Source organism: Lactuca serriola, chromosome 2 (genome assembly GCF_051521515.1).
Source record: "Lactuca serriola cultivar US96UC23 chromosome 2, Lser_US96UC23_V15, whole genome shotgun sequence".
Taxonomy (NCBI): domain Eukaryota; kingdom Viridiplantae; phylum Streptophyta; class Magnoliopsida; order Asterales; family Asteraceae; genus Lactuca; species Lactuca serriola.
The window spans coordinates 9,264,497-9,287,894 of NC_136409.1; the positions used below are offsets into that span (position 1 = coordinate 9,264,497).

The window sequence follows — 23,398 nt, forward strand, 5'->3', positions numbered from 1 at the left end:
CGAAATTATCGGCATCCACATTGTGAACAAAGTAGAGGTGAAGAGAGAAAACGATATAGGGATGAAAAATTGCATCTTACACGAAAAAAATGAAGAAAAGAAAGCTAAATTGTTGGACCTAAAGATACATGAAAGAGAGATGCAGTTTTTTCTCAACCCGCATGATCACTTGACAGGAGGGATGCTACGAATGGTGTTTGAACGGAAACGACAAATTGCATAAAAATATGGTTAGGGGTTTTAAAATTTTCTTGATTATTATTTAATTTTAATTGTCGCTTTTTTATTTTTAATGCCGCTGTCTTTTTTTTATTATGTTTTTTTTTTCTAATTATGTTTTTTTTTATCGTGTATTTTTATTTGTATTAATGCTTTTTAATTAAAAAATGTTATGTTTTATTTAGTTTTATATTTTCTAATTTAATTAAATTAAAAATAATAATGTGACAGTGAGTTGAGTGTGTTGGAAAAGATGTTATTTTTATTTGTTATGGGTTTGAAAAGATGAAAAAAAGAGGAGAAAGATAAACAGATGTAAAGCTAATGTGACAGTTGGTCTACTAGATTGAGTGGTTTCCACTCCTACCACAACAAATCATTTATAGATACAACTATACATGACTGCAAAAAAATAATATTTTACTATATATCCCTTTGTGATACAAGAATTATAAACTTAATTTCAAATTTTAATTTTGTATAACAGATATAAAAATCTTTTTAGTTTTAATTATTTACAATCTTGTTTAGAAAAAAAATTGCTCTCAGTGAATGTCAAATATTTTCATTTTAGTTATTTCAAAATACGGGCTTTTTCGAACTAAAAAGTTTTATTATTATTATTATTATTATTATTATTATTATTATTATTATTATTATTATTATTATTATTATTATTTATAGGGAATGACATTTTTAGTTGATAATTTATTAAATTTGTTATTATTTACTAAAAAGTAATTAGTGATATTTCTAATGATTTATACATGATCTATAATGAAAAAACATGTTTTGTGTTTATTTTATAAATACTAAAAAGTAATTAGTGACATTTCTAATGATTTATCAACAAAAGTTTGGTGATGAAAAAAATTAGTCACATTTACACATGATCTATAATGAAAAAAAAACATGTTTTGTAGTTATTTTATAAATAAAAAAAAGTTAGTCACTCTTATACATGACTTGTATTGCAACATTTCGTCAAGAAATGGTTTGTACCTTTTTTATTAAAAAAGCAAGGGCTTAATCATTAATTAAGTAAGAGAGTGAAATTGAAATCCATACCTCTTGGTTACTCTCGTCCGATTCATCATTTCGTCTACAATCAATTGAAATCTCCAAAAGTGCCACCAGATCAAAATTGGCGGTGATAGGTGTGAATATATTTCTAAACCTCTTACATCCCAAAATACTTATGCTTTCAACAGCTTCAAAGCCACGGACGAGGGGACGAGAGTTATCTGCACCTTTTATCCTCCACACCTCTCTTAGCTTCACTAAATTCTCCACTTTGATGTTTCTTAAGCTGCTGTTGTTGTCTTCTTCTCCAATTACACCGGCACAATCCAAGTTGATGTTGAACAACTCTTCAATGGAACCACATTTCTTGACTATAAGCTCTTCAAGATGATGCAGCAGAGACATGGGATTATGCGGAAATAGATTCACAAGTTTATCACAATTTCTCACTTTAATCTCTCTCAACTTCACTTTCTCACCTCTACTAAGCTCACTAGGCCATATTTCCTTTAAATTCTCCATGTCATAAATTTCAAGTTTATCCAACTTAGGAATCACAACCTGCTAAATAATCATCCTTTAATAGCCACATCCAAACACTAACACATCATACAATCAAATTACATATATATATATATATATATATATATATATATATATATATATATATATATATATATATATATATATATATATATATTTTCTGAAACTCTTAGTTGAAAAGATTCTTTAAAATGTATTAACATAAACCATATATATGTACCTCTTCCTTCAACAAACTAGATGTTTCCAGCTTGTTTCGCGGATAAATTCTTGTGAAACCCGGAATGCTGTAAAGTTTCATCTCCACAAGTTCTGGTAGCTCAATTGTGTTGACATTAAGACACAAACCCAATAGGTTCGGCAGCCCATGCAAAGATAAAAGCTTCAGCTTGGGGAATGTAATCGTATCTCCTTCACTACCCCCGATATGTATGAGTTCTTCCATATTATCGCATTTGTAGACTTCAAGATGCTCAAGCTTTGACAAAGTGTTTGCAACACCAAGTGTGAAGAGGTGTTTCAGCTTTGCACACTCTGAAACGACAAGGACTCTTAAATTGTAGACCGAAGAGGACTTCACCTCAACATTTGAAAGATCATTCATATCCCCCACACTTAAATAAAGCACCTCTGTTTTCTCAAATAACTCATTCATTCGTGATTCTAATAGTTCGCCTTTGTTAATGACCAACTTCAACGTGTTTTCGTATGAGTGCCTGCTTTTACTGAAATCTCCATGTAAAGAACATCCCACTGAGATCTTGAATCGTTCAAGATTCTCAAAGGATATGTTCTTTGGTTGGGCACTGTTTCCAAAGAACTGAAATTCTAATGCCGAAAGCTTTTTTAACCCTTTGGCCATTTCATTGCAGTTTTCATCAGTGAAGCTAATGGCTTTTCTATTTCGACCACCAACTAACGTATAAAGCTCTTCAAGCTTGACCAAATTTTTTAATACACCATTATCTATACGAAGACCTCTACAATTTGTCAAATCTAGTAGCCTTAGCTTCTTCAAATTTCCAATTGTAGATGGTAACCATTCAATGCCAGAATTAGCAAAGCTGAGCACTTCCATGTTAAGAAGATTACCAATTGAAGAGCAATCAAACATCCTTAATGAACATTCATGGAGATGAAGCACTCGAAGGTTGGTGGAGTATTCAAGTGATGCGGGAAGCAATGGATACATCAATTTATCATATGATATTACCTGAACCTTTTCCATCATTCCATAAAAGTTTTCAGGAAATCTCAACGACTTACCTCCATGCATAAGTTTCAAAATCGAAAGGTTTGGATAGTTGAGGTCTTTAGGAAACTTAGACATACCCTTGCATGTTAATGAAATTCTTTTACAAGAGTTGCTGGTATCATTTTTCTCTGGCCACTCTGACATGTTACCATGGTTGACAATTGAAGCATGCTCGACTTCTGAAAACATATGCAAAACAAAATCACGCACCACATCGTGCATCTTGACGCACCCAAAGTCATCACTTCCAAATAGCAAATTTGTCTCCTTAAGCCGCTCAGTGCAGGTGTTGAGCCTGTTTCTTGCTTCTCTTATAGCTTTTGCTTCTATAAATAATTTCAAGCCCCACCCATACCTCACCAACTCCTCAGTAGGAATATCAAAATCTTCAGGAAATAAAGCACAAAGTAAAAAAATAGATTTAGTTACCTCATCTTGGAGATTGTCGTAGCCAATTTTAAAAACTTCACGCACAACTTCTTCACTACCAATCTTATGGTTCTCCAAACGAGAAAGCGCATGGTCCCACGCAGGCTTGCTTCTACCTTTAAGACTTAAGGCAATGGTTTTGATGGCAATGGGCAAACCTTAACATCTACTTGCAATACTATCTGCTATCCTATTGAAAGCAGGATCCAGGTCATCATCACCCGCATTTTTAGCAAATTGGCGGAACAAACTTTGTCCTTCTACATCTTTTAAAACTTTTATATTAAGAATTGAATTGGCTTCAGCTCCCATCAGAGTGCAAACATGTGAATCTCGTGACGTCAACAAGACCTTGAAGTTGACATCTTTATTTGGTAGAGGACTTAAACCAATATCTTCAAGATCGACAAACTGCCATACATCGTCAAGTATTACAAGGAACTTATTCTTTCCTTCATCGGCTTCGAACCATTTACGAAGCTTATCAGCTCTTGCTTCTTTAGTGTTTTCTTTCAGCTCTATAGAGAGGTAATCTGCTACAGCTTGCTGAATAGCAATAGGGTTTGTCTTCTCTCCTATGACCACTTGAACAATAATATTGAACGTTTTCTTTTGTTCCACAACCTCCTTCAGCTTCTTCATCATCGTGGTCTTCCCCACTCCGCCCATCCCCCATAAGGCTATCATGTGGGATTTTTGGACGGGTTCAAGTGCTTCTAGTGCTTTCCTAAAAATTTGCTCTCTTGAAGGGAAGACATCGTGATGATCACTTGATGCTGCAGAGGTGGATGCAATCATGGAACCAACTCTTCCCAGGGGAACAGGTTCATCAGTCCAGATAATCAGCGAGTTTTGTCTCGTTAGACTTTCGATCTGCTCAGTTATCTTGAAGGCTTTCTGTCCAAGCTTGTGCCTGATCCTGAGACTACAACAACTGATGACATCGCTTGGAAAGTTTTCCACATTTGCTTTGATCTCTTCTACATCGTCCAACCAATCCTTAATTTGAGTTGGAATCTGAAGATTATTTCTTTTGTTTCGGCTAATGTGGTCTTCTACACTGATTCTTGCAGCATTCAACTCTGTCATTTTGGTCCTCATACCCCTTACATGTTTTTTGCAAGAAATCATATAGCCCATGTGGTCAGTGACGGGAACCAAGGCCGTCTGAGCAATTGGGTTAATAATGGCACCAGCAATCCCCAATATTGGGTCCACAACAGAACCAACAATCGACATTGCTCAGTATTTTTACTTTTAGTTGCCCCTACACATATAAAAGCAACCAAATTAGAAAGTGAATTCAATGCAACTTGATACGTGAATCAGAGAAAGTACTAGGGTTCACAATCAAAGCAAAATTAATAGAAATTACTTTAGCAAGCCCAACATCGAACCAACTGATGTATCGAACCAATCAAACCCAACAAGAGAGCATCCATTTCAAGATTGAAAAATAAGATTATTCGTTGATCCCTGTGCTACCGAAAAACGAAAAACGAAAAAAATATATGATATATTATAAGAAACCTGATATCAAATGATTTTACTAAAATGAATCCTCAAATGTAGTTGATCAGGTTACATTTATTCCAGTGTACGATTACATAACTGCCCAGGTTTGACTGTAGTGCTCAACATCCGAAGACTTTTATTATTGTTCTCCTTGTGATAATTTTGTTCGAATGTTTAGGTTCTTGATGTTCTTATACTTTGGTAAAATATGGTTATATTTTAAAGTATAATTCTTGGTCAGAGTGTTTTATCCCTTTTGTATTTATAGGCTGTATATCTTTTATGAATTGATATACTTAGCTCACTATAAACAATGCTCTGATACCAATCTGTCACACCCCAAAACCGGAACGGCGGAAACGTTCTGGGGTGGATGACGTCATGTCAAGTATCACAACACATGCATTATAGTAATCAAAGTACAACAAAACATTGCATTAATAGTAATAGCTTTACATGGTTTACTTTACAATACATCAAGGTAATACAAGCAAATATAATAAGAACAACATGGTACTAAGCTATCTTCACCGACAGCTCTGGGGATGTACCTGTCTAATGCTGACCTGAGAATACAAGTTATTTGAAAAACGAGTATCAACATTTTTACAAATGCTGGTGAGTTCATAAGTATTTAGTGTCATTTTATCCAAATAACTTTAATAAAAGTGGTAGTTTTAGAGTATTCATTACATTAGTGTCTTTTCCAGAAAATCCTATATTTTCTTTAATAAAAGCAGTCTTCTACCAAGACTGGACGGAGTTAGGTGGTAGAAAGTAGTTTTCCCTTAATCGCTATCATCATCAAAATACAGAATTTGATTATTAAAGAAAGCAAGAGAAATCAGGGAAATAACATATGCCTCAGCAGTGAGGACTGCTGACTAAGGCAAAGGAATCATAGACTCCAGGAGAGTATCGAACGAACGACACAACTGGCTCAGTCTAACAAAAGGAGACACAGACCCCATAAAGTACCAAATGAAAGGTACAGCTAGCAAGGTCTAAAAACAAAGAATACAGATCCCAGACAGTATCAAATGAAAGATACAACTAGTAAGGTCTAAAATAGAGAATGCAGACCCCAGACAATATCAAATGAAAGATACAGCTAATAAGGTCTAAAACAGAGGATACAGACCCCAGACAATATCAAATGAAAGATACAACTAGTAAGGTCTAAAACAGAGGATACAAACCCCAGACAGTATCAAATGAAAGATACAGCTAGTAAGGTCTAAAACAGAGGATACAGACCCCAGACAGTATCAAATGAAAGATACAGCTAGTAAGGTCTAAAACAGAGGATACAGACCCCAGACAGTATCAAATGAAAGATACAGGTAGTAAGGTCTAAAACAGAGGATACAGACCCCAGACAGTATCAAATGAAAGATACAGCTAGTAAGGTCTAAAAACAGTGTGACTCTGAAAGTGGGTTCCTAGCATACAATGTAAATTACTGGTAAGATACCGTTACCTTAAGGCCATGAATTATAAGGCAACCTGGGATACTCGTAACCATACTAACCGACACTAGAGTACCAGACGCCCTACAAGCGTCTATAAAATATGACATTTGTCACCCCTTGGCTTGGTAGGCCATGGACTGTAGCTAGCAGTCAGGGTGAGGGGGTGTCAATCCTATATAGATCTATACACACAATGTCCGCTCTCCCTACAGGAGACTCTGGTTACCAACTAGACGACAGAGAAGGCCGTGTCCTGAAGATGCATCCCAAATAGTGGGTAGAGACTTCCAATTAGTGGGTAGTGTGTTTCTAATGTAAGTGTTGAACTAGAGGTAGAGACTCATAACTGGACTAACTAGAGCATACCTGTACGTCCATACTCGTACACATAATATATAACTAATGAATCAAACGACCTTCGGATGGCCATCCGATCCCACCAGACCACATCTCAATGAAGAAAAGGAAATAGGGTGGACGAGCCTTCCTAAGTCTTTCAATCATTATTTATATGTACTTATACAAGCACAGACATACATCTAACTACGACTGAGTGTGTAACAAGTAGGAGTGATTCTTGTGAAGTAAGAGTGTCTAACGAGTGAAGTAAGCGCATTCAACAAGTGAAGTAGGAGTGTCTAACAAGTGGAGTAAGAGCGTTCAACAAGTGAAGTAGGAGTGTCTAACAGGTATAAGCGTATCATGAAGTAGAAGCAACATCAAGTGGAGTAGGAGCGTATCGAGTATAAGTGAAGTAGAAGCGATATCAAGTATAAGTGAAGTAGAAACGTATCACTAAGTAAGAGTGTGAACAAGTATAAGCGTTCATCAGGTATAAGTGTATCACAAAGTGGAAACGTTATCTAAACATAAATAACACAGTGGTATCTTAACCAAGTAGAAGTATAAAAACATAGACGTAAACTTTGGAAAACCTTTATATATTAAGAAAATCACGATTTGGTATTCCTTTGTGAAATAAGTTTGATTTAAAACCTTTAGAAATTCTTTGGAAACCTTTCATAAATCAGTTTGAAGTGAAACTTTGATAAAGCAGTATAAGTAAGAATTTGAACAAATGAAAACCTTTTTGAAAACCATTTATAGTATCCTACTCGGTAAAACAGTGTACAGTGTGGTAAATCCTTGTGCATGCGGGTTATCAATCACATGTGATTGATATGATAACTGGCATGTTTAACTTGTATTCCCCCGTATAAAACATGTAAACACATTTAAAAGGTTCATTCAGGGGTATGAACTCACCTGGTGTAAGTGGATCCGACGGGGGTGCCAGTTGGGTGCTCGGTGTCAAGTAAAGACTTCGACACACTTAGTGACCTATTTAACATATGATAACATATGTTTACATACAATTAGTACATATAATACTAATTAAACAAGTATACGCACCCTAAAGAGCGGAAAACACTTTGGTTAAGTGTTTGGGGTGTCCCGGGTAACAACTAAGGGCTCAAATGGCTTAGGAATGGAGTTTGCTCTCCGAGAGTAAACTCTCTACACTTAGTTTACAGCCCAGGGACAACTCCCCATGAGTTTACGGCCGTAAACTCATGGCGAGGGGTTCTAGTGTGTTTTAAAGGCTCAATCTTGTTCGTGGGATTTTTCTAGGTCCAAAACTTAAAGGTATGAATGAGTTTAAGGTCTTTAAGGGCTCCATTATGGAGTTTACGGCCTATGAACCATCCCTAAGGGAGTTCACGGCCGTGAACTCCTATATCATGGGTTTATTGAAGTTTCAAGCCCCTAATACCCTCCTAGTAATTTATAATGAAGTGTAAGGTCATTTAGGGGAATTAAAACTAACATTTTGGCATGATTGGGGGTGTTTACAGCCTTGACATATGTCTGGGCCATAAACTCCTTTTAACCCCTCAAATCTTTGTGTTTGAATGATCTAAACCCTAAATACCAAGTCCCTAAATTAGGTATGAAGCCTAAGGGTGGTTTAGGAGTGTTTTTGGGGGCATTTTAGCATGGATTAGAGGTGTTTACGGCCTAAGCATGTGCTTGGGCCGTAAACCCTCTTTTATGCCTTAATTTGATTGTTTTAAATGAGCAAACACTCCTAGGATAAATCCTCAATTTATTTCCAAGCTTTTAGGGAGAAGTTTGGGTCTTTTTGGCCTCAAATAAGGTGTTTACGGCCTAAGGAGGATCTTAGGCTGTGAACTCCTTCTCAACAGCTTAAATGGTCAAATTCTAAGCTATAATCACGAGTCATAATGTTTAGAACAAGCTAGGGTAAGTGGACTTACGATTTGGAAGCGTTTGGTTGCGGATTCGGGTCCAAAACGAGTCTAGAGAGAGAGTATAGAGAGAGAGGGTGGAAAAGCTCAAATGGAGTTTACTCCCCCTTAAATATGGGTGGGAGTTGGAGCTCAGTGATATTCTACCCGATACTGTCATTTAACGGGGCTTTTGGTCGCACCCGATTTAGTGGTCGTAATAATAAAAACTAACTTTTTCAACTAAATGGAAATGTGTAATCTGAGTTTTTATTTCTCTTATCACGACTTAACGACATAAATAAATGAAATATTTATTTAATTGGCGACCTCTAATTAACGGAACTTTTTACAAAAATGGAATATTCCGTTAACGGTAACGGGGAAATGTAACGGAACAAACTTGGGTTGTCACACTATTTTAGGAAGTCATTTGTAGTCATGAGTTATAACTGTTTTTCTAATAGATTCATAAACTATTTGCAGTAATGATGAGGTTATAATTGTTTTTCTGTAACTTCCATAGTGTCAGCTAGTCCACATGTAATAGGTATGCGGGTTCATTTGACCACAAATCTGTGAACCAAAAGTTACAACTTTACACACAATAGTTGTGCACCCAGGCACAACAAGTTCGCACCCCAACACCACAACTTCAAGTTTGCAACTATTAGTCTTGGTGTAAGTTCCAACTTTTACACTAACTCACCGCTTCTAAACATGTTTTTCCACCATCAAGGGCTCTACCCCTTGGACCCCGCAAGAAATGGGTCTCGACTCCATATTTAGTTGTACTCACTTTCAAACTCGTAATATACAAGTATACACTTAGAGTATGCTTTTGCTCTTATTTGAAACTAGAGTAAATTCTAGTTACACTTAACTAACAAAGTGATCTAAAATCACCCACATTTTAACCCTGTTCGCAATAATAATTCTAAGTTATATTTCTTTCTTTCTCGTTTTTGTTTTAAACCTTTCTAATTTTAATATGTGAACTTAGGCAAGTTGTTTTTTTATTACAATTTATAGCCAAATAATAAAAGCAATTTTAAGCAATGACCTAAGTTAATGGTCCATTTTTTAAAATATAATTACACTTTTGTAGCAATATACTTTCATATTTTTAGCAAATTAAAATAATATAGAATCGTTTAATAAACTTTTAAAAATATAGTGGTCATCATATAAGTCGTACAAGTTGGTTAGGATGTTTCCCCCTTAGTTATGTCGTATTGATGATAGTTTTGTATGTATTTTTGGGGTTGAAATATTCATAAGATTGGTTACATTAAGGATGTTTAATTTGCCAACGCCATTTTTTAATTAAAATTTTTTTAAAGCTTTTTGTTGTTATATTTGATAAGCCAACAAAATAGTTTATAAAGTAAACTATGGAAATCGTCCCTATGGTTTGGTCAAAATTACATATTTGGTCCTTAACTTTATTTTTTCATTCGGATCGTCATTGTGGTTTTATTTTTTTGTGTTTTTCGTCCTTATTGTTTGGTTAAAATTGCATGTTTGATCCCTAACTTTGTGTATGTAAGGGATAAAAAACGCAACAAAATCAAACTTCATGGACGATCCAAGTGCACAAATAAAATTAGTGACCAAACGTGTAATTTTAACCAAACTATATGGACGATTTCAGTAAAATCAAACTACTCAGCCTAGCTTTTTCAACGAGTGTATGAAACTTTTTGAAAATTCTTCCAAATATAACATTTATGAACTATAAAAAAAATACCCCATTCAAAATACATCCTATATAAATTATAAATAAAGATATTTATGTTTAACCCTACATTTTTAATCAAATATGTCTTCAACATTATATCATTTCTTACTACCCAATGAGTGTTATGTTGAAATTTGAAAAATCTAATGTATTTTTCACAAAGTTTTAAACCTTTTTTAATTTCACAATATTGGTGTTTATATTTTTATTAACGTTATAAAATAACATTTTTATATAGCTTCTAATCATATAAATTAGACCATATAATAAGTTCATACACTAGGTTTTATATCTCTAATCCAAATTTTGAAACATTGTGGATTCCCAAGAAAAATAAGAGTTTAAAGCTTAAACTAATCAAACATATCATTTCAACAACATGCATTAATTATAATCTCATAAAATTAAATTTTATTATTGTTTGATAGTTTTGATTTCATATTTTTTCAAATATATTCTCTATTAATGATTAGAACCATTAATAACATTTAATTTTCACATTCTCAAAAAAAAACTATTTCATGTCTTGTAGTTGTGATATTAGAAGGTGAAGTCTTAAATTAGTAAGATAAGTAGAATATTCTTATAAATAATTCACTTAAACGTAAAATATTATGTTTGTACTAATTTTAATTTAATGAAATATATTATGGGGGTGTTTGAGATTCCTTTTTAAAGCCAAAAATCATTTTTTATAAAAGTTCTTTAATAAGTAAAAGTTAAAAATTTGTTTTAAAAAATGTTTGGATGAAATTTGTTGACTTTGGAATGCTTTTTACCTTTTAAAATGTCAAAAGTCACAAAAAGATACAATTTCATGACTTTTGAAAAGCTCTCTTATCTTCTTTTCTTGCAGCCATCAATGAACATCGATCCTCTCCTTACACCTCGTCGGACTTCCGTCTACCCTCGTCGTACACTGCCACTGTCGCACTCCCCTTCTCCCTCTCACTCATCTCCAATTGAAAAGCTCCGTATGCTTCCCTTTTTGATCTACAACCTTCATGTGCCTCCCTCTCCGATCTATAACCTCCATGTGTGTTCGTCAATTTCAGTCAGAGGAACAATAAGAGGAGAAAGAAAGAGAGCACGACAAAGAGGAAGATCGAAATTTGGGAGGGCTGTAGATAGCAGATAGCAGATGCGACTAAAGGCATTAGGGATGTGGTGATGTTCAGATGGTAATAGGTGGCGTATGGAGCGGAGGATTGTTGGGTTGGCCGGAGTTAACAAGGAACAACTCCCTAATCAAGTTATTGTGTGTGATTGATCATTATGAAGGTAACCTTTCAAACCCTAAAAGATTTGGATTGGGTTTTAAGTGTTGATGTATGAAGAAATTTTGATAAAACATGTTATTAGTAGCATCAAGGTTCTGAAAATCGAGCATCAGCTATATTAGGTAAAGTTTTTCTTTTTTTCTTGTTCTGAAAATCGAATATAAGTTCAAGAATTTCTTTTTTCCCTGTGAAATTCGAGTATAAGAGCTAACTTTTTTTTTTCTGAAATTTGATGACGATCTTGATGCTGAAATGATTTGTTTTTCATGATGTTGGAATATGATGTGGTGATGTTTGGAATTCTTGAAATGATGAAATCATATGTGGTTTTCTTTTGCTTAAAAATATGATCCGGTGGTAATGTGATGATAATGCTTGAAAATTTGATATTATAATGTTTGAAATGCGGAAATCGTATGTGGTTTTCTTTTTCTTGTCTCTGTTTTATTTTGAAATGTATAAGAGCATATGGCATGGGCAACGAGAAGTGGTATTTTTGCTGATGTGGCATTTCATAACATGGTCATAACACCATGAACACCAATTCCCCCTTGGTGTTATGACATATCTTGTTGGCGTTATGGCATATTGAAACGGGAACATTGATTGGCTGCACATTTCTTCTCTCTCTATTTTTCTCCTCTTAACCTCCTCGTAACATGGTCATAACACCATGAACACCATTTCTCCCTTGGTGTATAAGGTGTTATAACACCACCTCAACAGGGCCCATAACTAATGCTCTAATTGACTTGTTATAGAGGTTATTGGTTTTGTTTTTTTGTTTGTCGCTTTTTTTTCCTCAAAATCAGATGCTTTTAAACTCTAATCAGTAGATGTTGGTAAATCCTATGAAATCTTTTATTTTCAGCATAGAGGAAGCGACTTTGAACATGTCAATTGTCATGGCTGCAATGATTTTTGGGTTTTGTAGGCATGTTTTCAATGAGGTTCAAATTGAATTTGGTGTTGAAGTGAATTAGTTAATGAGCTTAAAGTTCAATAAGGAACTATTTTAAACAATGGAACCAAGGAACCAATCTTATCCATAGGTTTTCACTACTTAGGGTGGACATGTCGGATTAATGTCTAAGTCCATAACTATATTTGGTATGTACTTGACCCGACCCGGAATGGTCCATTTCTGTTGCACTTCACCGACACAATTTATATGGATAGTTTTTTGAGAATAGTATATTTATGATTTATATTAATATATTATAAGTTCTAATATATTAATATATAATCATATTACTTAATTAGTATTGATCAAGTATTAATTTATAATTAATTAAATGATCAAAATGAACTAATTAAATATGGACTCTTATATATATGGAATGGGCCAAGTTCATTTAGGTTGGGCTAAGCTTTCATGGATAGTCCATGGGGTGTTTAACCTATGGATCATATGAAATGAAAGGTCATGGGTTTAACCCTAGTCTCCATACTATATAAAGATGTCATTGGTTGGTGAAATTGGCACTAGTATGGGTACACAAAAAAGGGCTAGCCAATTTCACTAGAGAGAACCAAAGTATTCTTATTCTCAAAGTCTTCCAAGGTGTTTTGGTGATTTGTGATTCCACTTGAGGCTTCCACACTATTGGGGCTATGCTCTTAAAGCTTGAAGACATCAAGCTACACCAAAAGGTATGTCATCTAACTAGTCTTTGTAGTATAGTTGTCTCATAGTATGCTAGTTCGGATTAAAGCCTAGGAAAGTTCTTATTTGCATGTATAATAGAGAAAATATAGATCCAATGTTTATAGGGTTGCATGTACACCATAGGAGTGTTAGAATGTTCAAAACCCAACAGGACATGCATTCACCGTATCATAAAAAAAGCCCAATTTTTTTCGCTTTTTTTTTATTTTATGACTAATCTTTTATCGAAAAAAACCGAAGATATACAAATTCATATTTTTTTGATCATCTTTCCATAGATATCTATATTGATATACAAAAAAGTGAGCTTTTTTTTTTCTTCAAAAAAAAAACCCACTTTGTTTTGTAGTTTTTTTAATATTTAAGCTTATTATTTATCGAAAAAAATAAAATAAATATATCATAATTCATAATTTTTGGTACTCTTTAAATAGATATTCTCACGGATGTAAAAAACTTCCAAAAATTTAGCTAAGATTCACGTTGTCAATGCTAAAAACTGAAGTATATATATAGTTCAGATTCATAGTGTGGATAAAAGTAAGTCCTATTCATATATATATATATATATATATATATATATATATATATATATATATATATATATATATATATGTGTGTGTGTGTGTGTGTGCGCGCGCGCGCGCGCGCACGCGTGTGTCCATTAGACCATTTTTCAGTTTTCAAGTTTAGTTTAGAACATGAAATTATGTTCTACTTTTGATGCAAAATACTTTATATCATTTTTGTTTCCAAGACTAAGGGCATTGGTGACGATCTGTTAAATAGATTCTCATTAATTAGTTATGTTAAAAAATGTCTTTGTATTGTGTTGTGGTAGATGCTTAATAGTCCATGTACAAAATATCATTAAAAGGTCTAGGAACCATGGGAAACCAAAAATATTGTCAATGTTCTACGGTTTAACCCCACATTATAAGCTTTGGGAAGAGTCCGACATGGATCACCCAAAGGTTGCAATTTATCTTTATTTTTATTATATTTGTTGTTTTAAAGATGTTATCTTTATTTTCATTGTATTTATTGTTTTGTAAAACTAAATACATAACACTTAGAAAAAACAATGAGCCAAAACAAAAAAAAAAATTATTATATTGAATCCAAATAATCAACATATTAACTTAGTAACATTGGAAATCAACTCAATAAAACACAAAATCAGTAGTCTATTTTCACATTCATACAGGAAAAATTAAATGTAAAACCACAAATATAAACCACTTAGACTCAAAGCAACATGAGTTTTTAGTGAGCTTGTTTGGTTAGAAAATAGTTAGTGATATGGTCATATTTAACTATATATTTTATGTCATTATCCTTAGGGATGACAAAATGCCTCATACCCAATGGGGAACCCGAAACTCGCACCCGTTTTGATTGGGGAATCCCCAAGTTGACCGGGGATGGGGAATCCCCGAATAAAAGAGTGGGGATGGAAATGGGGATACCCCTAATCCCCGACCCTGAACCCGGCCTCGATAGATATTAATATATAAAAATAATACAAAACATATATTTATTATAAAATTTACAATACATAAAATTTGATCCAAGCAACCTAACTCATTAGTAATTACTTGGTTGAAATTATATTTTTTTTCTTTTATCTAACTTAAACTCGTGTAGAATTTTTTTTTTCTATTTGATTTATCTATTTTACCTCAAATCACTCTGATAACTTTTTCTACTTGATTTTCATGTATTTATTTAAATTTGTAGAAAAGTTGTTTATATTTTCTATGCAATCTAAGGATAATTTTATATTTTGGAAAATCTTTAAACTTATGCTAGAAAAACTGAAACTTAGAGTTTTTCTTTACGAAAAAGTTTTCATATTAAAAGATGAAAAGAAATCTATAATTCCCCGTTGGGGATCCCCGGTCCCCATTGGGGGTGGGGATGAGGGTTTATTTATATTCCCCGATGGGGATGGGGATGAGAATGGAGATTAGAATGATAATTCGAGGATGGGAATGGGGATTGGGGTCCCCTGTGTTCCCCGCCCCTGTTGCCATCTCTAATTATCCTAATGTATTTGAGTAAAAATGTTATATTTTAAGATATATAATATTTAATATACTTTGAAATGTTCAGTTGCAATTAACATGAGAGTTGTAATGCAAAAGAGGGAGAAAGGAGCTAAAAAGACGCAAAAAAGATGTTGTTGTCAGCTTGACCCCTCGTCAGTGTTTTAGGCATATCTCATGACTCGTAACTCCGATTAACGAGATTCAAAATGTTTTGAAAACTAGACAAAATTTCGAACAACTTTCGTGTTTTGAGAAAATGTTGATTCCCAGTCACCACGACGTGGTGCATCAGAAAATTTTCGGGGACGGGAAGAAACAATCTACCACGACGTGGTAAACTATCACCACACCATGGCGACGTTAAAAGCTATAAATAGAAACAAAAATTACCCCTAATGATATATCTTCAACCCTAGATCGATTCCTGCAATTATAAACCCCCAAGGAGCCGTTTTGAGGGTCTAAAAGGCGGCCAGAGGGCCGTTAAGCTGATATAGAGTGAAGATCTAAAGGATTCGAGAGCTAATTCATGATATGAATCATTCGGTTTGATGTTCTGGCCATGATTAGCATTCTAACTATTTCTATTTATGTTTTTACTTTCTGAATTCAGGTGTTAAAACCTGTTGCTTTCGTTTATAGTAGATGAAACTCGATTTTATGTGTTGATTTCAATTATTTTGGATTTTATTAGTTTGGTTATTAATTGTGTTTGATTGATCATCCATGATATGCTTTGATTAATTGTCATGACCATTGATTAGAAATCACTAGATCATATCTTTCATATTCCAAATATATTAAATTAACTACGTGTTCACTAATTGCATGATCATTGCGTTAGTTATTCATTAATTATCAGTACTAGAAAATCTGATCATGATAACTAGTCACAAAAAAATTCGGTAACCAACAAATAAATTCATTGCACTATTAACAAAATTAATCATGATTTTGAGAAGTAATTCAATCTAAACTTGAGTACCTGAAGTGATTCGTTTCCAATCAATTTATCTAGTTAGCTTGGTTGCTGATATATTTGAAGTTTAATAATAAAAAACCCCTCTTTTATCACTTTTGTTTATTTAGTATAACCTATAATCAAATATTATAATATTAATTCACAATCGTTCCCTTTATGTTCGACACCCTTGTTTATAAAAACTATTCTATACTCGATCATCAGGTTTCATTGCCTGCAAAGTGTGGTTTAAATGCGATAGACTAGGAAATGTAAATAAAAAACTAGTGCATATAAATAACACATCAATTGGAATCAAGGGAATCTTGATTACTAACATTATTTATTCGAAGTTGCTACACTAACAAACAACAATTCATGTTTTATCTATATGTTTTTTATGAGAATAAAAATAATGATATCAAAGGACATTCACTAATTAATCTATTTATGTACATACTTTACCTTTCTAATGCCAATTTTTGTCACACATCCCGACACATATGAAAACTTAGATTCAAAAAATTAAAAGTAAAAGAAAAGGCAACGGTGAATGGCATAGTTCATTTTAGCATATACCCTTACAACATAAGTATCTAGGTTTACTTTAAAAAAGACTCCCATGTTTCTTTCCGTCACCAATTGTTCTTTCACAAAACCAATATTTAAAAAATCCATGGAAGAAAGTGAAGTAATTTAAATTAGCTGACGAAACCATTAAGCAAGCAAAACAATAACATATATGAATTAAAGTTTTGAAAACAAGAATGCAAAACAAATAACCAAAATAACTCTTTGATTAATCGGAAACTAACTCAAAACCGATGTTTTACAATCTATTCTCATAATCATAAACTCGATTATAGATAGGTATATATAGCCTAACATACCAACTTGTATTAGACTATGAAACTTATGACCAACTTGCCATAAACTAAAATTTCCATAAATTAGATTGCTTGGACCCCAAGACTTAGGATTCCAACAATCACCCCCGAATCTCTAAGTCCTTCTAGAGAATTCTTCAACCCCGATCAAGCTCCGCATTTCCTTGAACTTGGTTCGAGCTAATGGTTTCGTAAGAATATCTGCCCTTTGTTCTTCACCGGGAATGTATTCCACCTCCACTAGTTCCCTTTCGACACAATTACGAATGAAATGAAATCTTGTGTGAATGTGCTTACTCCTTCCATGAAAAACGGGATTCTTAGTTAGTTCGATAGCCGACTTGTTATCTACTTTAAGAATAACTTTCTCTTGTGCTTTGTTCATGATTTCCCCAAGCAAATCTTGAAGCCATATTGCTTGACATGCACTCGCAGTGGCTGCCATGAACTCAGCTTCACAAGATGATAAAGCAACGGTGTCTTGCTTTTGTGAACACCATGTAATTGGTGATGACCCATAGTAGAAAATGTGACCGGTTGTGCTTCTTCCATCATCCGCAAAACGAGCCGAATCAAAGCTACCCGCTTTATGTCTTCACGTTCATTTATTATGTGCCTCCGGTTAGTCTCTCTCTCTCTCTCTCTCTCTCTCTCTCTCTCTCTCTCTCTACTGTAGAACAAGCCCGATCAAGAGAAATCGGAGCTGCTATTGAGATGCTTCAACTCGCGCTCAAAAACAATCCACACCCCCTTAAACCGAACCCAATTTCCGCTGTGTCTGCCCCGCAATGAAAGACTACAGTTTTCTTAAAACCGACTCTCAAACCGGCACCGTCTTAACCTCGCTCTGATACCAATTAAAGTTTTGAAAACAAGAATGCAAAACAAATAACCAAAATAACTCTTTGATTAATCGGAAACTAACTCAAAACCGATGTTTTACAATCTATTCTCATAATCATAAACTCGATTATAGATAGGTATATATAGCCTAACATACCAACTTGTATTAGACTATGAAACTTATGACCAACTTGCCATAAACTAAACTTTCCATAAATTAGATTGCTTGGACCCCAAGACTTAGAATTCCAACAATCACCCCCGAATCTTGTGAATCAATAAATGAAAGAGTACCTGTGTGAACGGTCTCTTCTGATCTTCCCTACAAATATGAGAACTCGAATTTTTTGAGAATAAAACTTTGAATCGTGAAAAAGAAATTAATGTCAAATGGCATGATATATACTAATCTTTTGTGAGGGGAAGGGTATGATTGTAATTCTGAGATGGTCCAAGCTTAGTATTTTCTTTAGAGGGTTAAATACATATTTATAGAATTACTTATCAAATATTTTGATATGAATAGTACTCCTAAAATTTGTAGGTGTAGTATAGCACGATAACTGCTTTTGGAAGAAGGAAAGCATAGCCACTCATTTTGTATATGAAACATAACCATTCAAAAGTCAGTTTTATCATTATGAGGAGTTCCAAAATTAATAATGCCATCTTTTTTAAATGCTATATATCACTTAAGTTAAATCTCCTAGTTCTCATAATCTAATCAGAAAAATGAAAGAAGTTTTTTTCACATTATTATCTCACTTAAACGAAATAAATTTTGTTTCTGAGTAAATTTTTTGTATTTCCTTGCTTTTACATAAGTACTTTGATTCGCAGTGACCCTCCCTATTAAACACAAAAACATAACGTTGGAGTTGATTTGATAACAACTAATACGAATTATGCATTCACGCTTTAATGAATTAATAATGTTATAAGTAAAATATTGTTAACAAAATAATATTTTATGCAAGAATGAAACATAGTTGAATTTCATTTAAAATTCATGTTATATATATATATATATATATATATATATATATATATATATATATATATATATATATATATATTAGAAAAAGGTAAAATGACAATACACAAATATATACTTAAAGAAAATTATTGATATAATAAGGAGACCCCAAGTCGTCGGGGGTGGGGTGCGGGAGAGATGGTGGTCATGCAAGTGGTGAGGTAGCCGACAACAAGGTGGGGACTGGGGAGTGTGATGATATGGATTTGTGTGGCTGTCTTGTGCACATATCAATTACCTCATACCATAAAATATGCTTTCAAAACTACAATAAATATATATATATTATTATCATTGTACATGAAATACAATTTTGTGATTTTTAAATTATGATAATTAAAATATAGTAGCCTCAAGATTTTAACCTGATAACTTCATATAATAACTATCCAAGTATTATTCTTCGTTGTTTCCTGTGTTTTGATAAAAAGTTTTCAGAAACATAAATCACATAGAGTGGACATCGGGGAAAAGACTAAACAAGTTGTCCATATATAGTGAGCCAAAAAAACCTCAATAAGTCTTTACATTTAAAGAGAGTAAAAAGACGAAACAACCCACCTCCTTTTTAACATGTTCTTCAATCACATTCCTTTACCATTTTCAGTTTGTTAAAAAAACTGGAATGCAAATTTTTAACAGGTTTATAAGGGCAATTTGGTCTTCCAATAAAAAACGAATATGGAAATTCCATTCCTAGTTCTTACCACCCATCCCACGAAACATCGATATGCCTACACATGGATTTTGAGGAATCCTCCAAAATCAAATTCCGTTCATTTGGCAACCAAAAACCCAACGGAATGGAATCCAAGATTCCAGTACCTTCGGATTCAATAACCAAACATGCAGATGGTAGATTGGCCACCATAACTGTCAGAATTAAAAATTAGAACATAAGTAAAAATATCAAGGAAGCTTCCAAGAGAGAAAGTATACTTACAATAATGTGAATGTACGGGAAAGTTTAGACACAATTGAAATCACTAGGGCTGAATTTTGACTCTCTAATCTACTAAATGTGAAAATCACTATTCATATTCACATGATAATTCCATAATTTTAAAATCATCTATACTACTTGGATAGTTTATCTTACAGTTAATCTAACAAAATATAATTAAATAATTCTATCAATGAACTAGCTAACTGTTATGACACGTGTTTACCAACCTGAAGCTTTGTAACCATTTTTTGTTGCAAGTTCCAAGTATACCAATCTAAAGATTTTGAATCTATGACACAATTTGATCACATAAGCTTTAACATATATGATCCTTCTGTAGTATGGATGTATTTCATCCTCCACCCATAAAAAAAAAAAAAAAGAACACAGTCTCACTCTCATATGTACAAAAGTCATGAATGCCCAGATCCGTATACATAACATTGGAATAACAGAGACATCATCATATGCATTCACACAAGTTTAGAGTCTCAATCATAGCACTAAATGGAACAATTTTAGTTGGACTAATCAAGCTAGGAAGACGAGAAATTAGGTTTATCCTATAATTTGGATTGACAAATTAGGTTACCCTGGTAGATGTGAAACGAGTTAAAAGATTTCCTTTCAGTAAAAATCAAGATCCAAATCACAATCAATGCCTTCAATTTGTATCCCAGTTACCTTGAACCCGGTTTATAACAGTATCGTTCATGGCCCATAAACTCTATACCCCAGCTTTGTTGCAGCATCAGGACATTAATTTCCCTAATCTTGCATTTACCACTTTGTTTGCTATCAGCATTATATTATGAAGGTCTGACTGGAGTAGTCCAAAATGTTGGGGTTGTTTTCTGAAAAATCATATAATACAGAGGTCAGAGGTCTCATAATCTCTAGAGAATATTTATTTATTCAAAACATGTAAAGGGGCTAGCTAGAGAGTTAATGATTTGGATGGTTGTTAGGAGGATTGTTGGGATTTGGTCAGAAATGGAAGTGCAATAATAATTAGTAATAATCATGATTTGGGAGGATAATGACACACACCTCACATTGCTGCCTAGAATAAACACATGCTCAAGTTGTGGCCTCTAGAATTACTGATCTAGGACATAATTAAGGAAGAAAAATTAGGATTTCATATATATGTCCTCCCCAAAATCCCAAGTGATAAGATCTCTATGGTTTCACCCAAGATAATAGGGTAAGGGTTCAAACTTCACACCCTTTTTTCACCCAACAAAGGTATATATCTTTATTAAATTCTCAAATCATTCAGCTTCTCCTAAATAATAAGTATCCTTACCTATGAAGAATAGGTCCAAGATATCCTCAACAATCACAAATACACCAACAACTAAAGTTCACGCCCAACATAAAATATGATCAGTTGCCATGACAACTTTTATCGTTACTTCCTTTGTTTACTCCTAATGATACTGTTCTGCATCTTGGAGTTATTGTATATAGAAAATGTCAAATCCTAAAGTATACAAACTATTGTTTTTTAAAAAATAAATGTACTAAACTACTCGCACTAATTAAGCCAGTGCCAGGCAGGGGCAGGGGTACAAATATTTATGTCAACCCAAAAATTATCGTCATTTGTAATCAGTAACTATAATTACGAGATACAACTTACCTTACACTGGTTTTGAGCATACTTTTTCCATTCAACAAAACTCCCAATTTGATATATTGGCGTACCAATATTTAGGGTTACGGATTTTACCTCAACAATGGTCTCACACTCTTGATTCCTCATCTTTTAGCTGATTTCTCAACCAGTCGAGCCTCTAACTTGATACTCGATCTTCATTTTTGCTACAATTTGGAAGTTACATTCGATTTTCTTGTCGAAATTAAATCATTTACGCACACACAAACACCGAATTTGGGAGATAGAGGTGAAAATTAGAAAGTTCTTATCCTATTAGTCCCCATCACTGCCCATTTTGCATAAATGTCCCCAAAATTCCTACAGTAAACCAAAATAAACCCTCACCAAAATACAAGCTACTTTCTACATTTGCTTTCTGAGAGCAACTCCAACCATAGCTCCATAAAAACACTAAAATCGTGTTATTTTAATATACAAGTTCAAATTCAACCATCCACTAAAACTTATATATATAATCTTACTTTTATATTTTAATAATTATTTTTAATAAAAACAGTCTTTCTTTCTAGTTCCTTCAGAATCCATTATGGGTTTTCATGCCAAAAAGGGTAATATCACCTACAAAATCCCATATAATATTAATATCTTCATTTTGCCGGAGTGAATAGTAGACTGCCAAATTTGGTGGGTCGCTATTTATTTACACCATTTTGTCGTTCAATTTGCAAGTCGATTGGAGAGATTTTCACCTACAAGACATAATTTTAGTGGTCGATATCCATATTAAATGCATATAGAAGGATAAATAGGAAGATAATGTATGAAGATATTTAATTTTTCAAATATAAGACTAAAACCTAATTTCTCAAATATAAGACTAAAACATAATCGTTCAATCATTCAAATATTCAGGCCGGTTATATCATGTCGTCTCATTTTCTATTATAGTTGTTGATCATTTATATTCCTAGGTTGCATAATATTATAAATATTTTGTCAAGTTTGTTGGCCTAACAAGTTTACAATTTTTCATGAAAAGAATTAGTAAGCTCTAAATTTTGTGTGTATTTTATATATACAAACCATTTTTTGCCGATTGCATCTTGTTGTTGCATGATATTCAAACCCGGCCCATACAGTGAACAATAGTGGTAACCACCTCTAGCCTATCATTTTAAGGGACCCAAATTTTTTGCAAGCCATGTAAATTATAATTAAGTTTTCAAGAAAAATAAGATAAATTATAGTTCAAATGCGTAAACTAGATACGAGATTGGATCCTGGAGCGGAAGGAAGCACACTCGATTATTGTTGATGTCTCATTTTGTGAAAATCCACATCAAAATGTAGGTGGGAGCGACCAAAAATGTGGATTAAGTTATCCAACCTTCGATGTTTAATCCTAAGGTCCGAATGGTTAGAAATTATTAAAAAAAAAAATTGTTAGAAAAGGGTTGAATAACTCTCAAAGTTTATACATCTTAGTTTTAAACTGGTAAGTCAAATATGATTTTCTTAATTGTCTTTGTTTTACAAGGTGCTGGTGCTGGTGATGGTGAAAACGTTACAAAATTTCAAAAGTAAATTGGAAAATTAATCTATTTAACAAATATTGGACCATATATTTCTTTTAATGTTCAAGTTCTTAGTAATAT

The 23,398-nt window shown here is 33.4% G+C and overlaps 1 long non-coding RNA gene and 1 pseudogene across 4 annotated transcripts; both read right to left on the reverse strand.

The window, feature by feature from the left end:
• Positions 1-1,001: 1,001 nt before the first annotated feature.
• Positions 1,002-19,095, reverse strand: LOC145085955 (disease resistance protein At4g27190-like; annotated as a pseudogene). Its single transcript, XR_013700252.1, has 3 exons — positions 18,432-19,095; positions 2,006-4,736; positions 1,002-1,803 (listed from the first exon to the last, which is right to left on the reverse strand). The product of XR_013700252.1 is annotated as a disease resistance protein At4g27190-like (transcript).
• Positions 19,096-19,244: 149 nt separating this feature from the next.
• On the reverse strand, positions 19,245-22,222 carry LOC145085948 (uncharacterized). Of its 3 annotated transcripts, XR_013700249.1 has the most exons (6): positions 21,855-22,222; positions 21,170-21,227; positions 20,804-20,973; positions 19,881-20,046; positions 19,539-19,586; positions 19,245-19,438 (listed from the first exon to the last, which is right to left on the reverse strand). It is a non-coding gene; the product is annotated as an uncharacterized LOC145085948 (long non-coding RNA). The 3 variants fall into 3 exon arrangements; XR_013700248.1 differs by lacking the exon at positions 21,170-21,227 and having other exon boundaries at positions 21,765-22,222; XR_013700247.1 differs by lacking the exon at positions 21,170-21,227 and having other exon boundaries at positions 21,855-22,221.
• Positions 22,223-23,398: the final 1,176 nt, after the last annotated feature.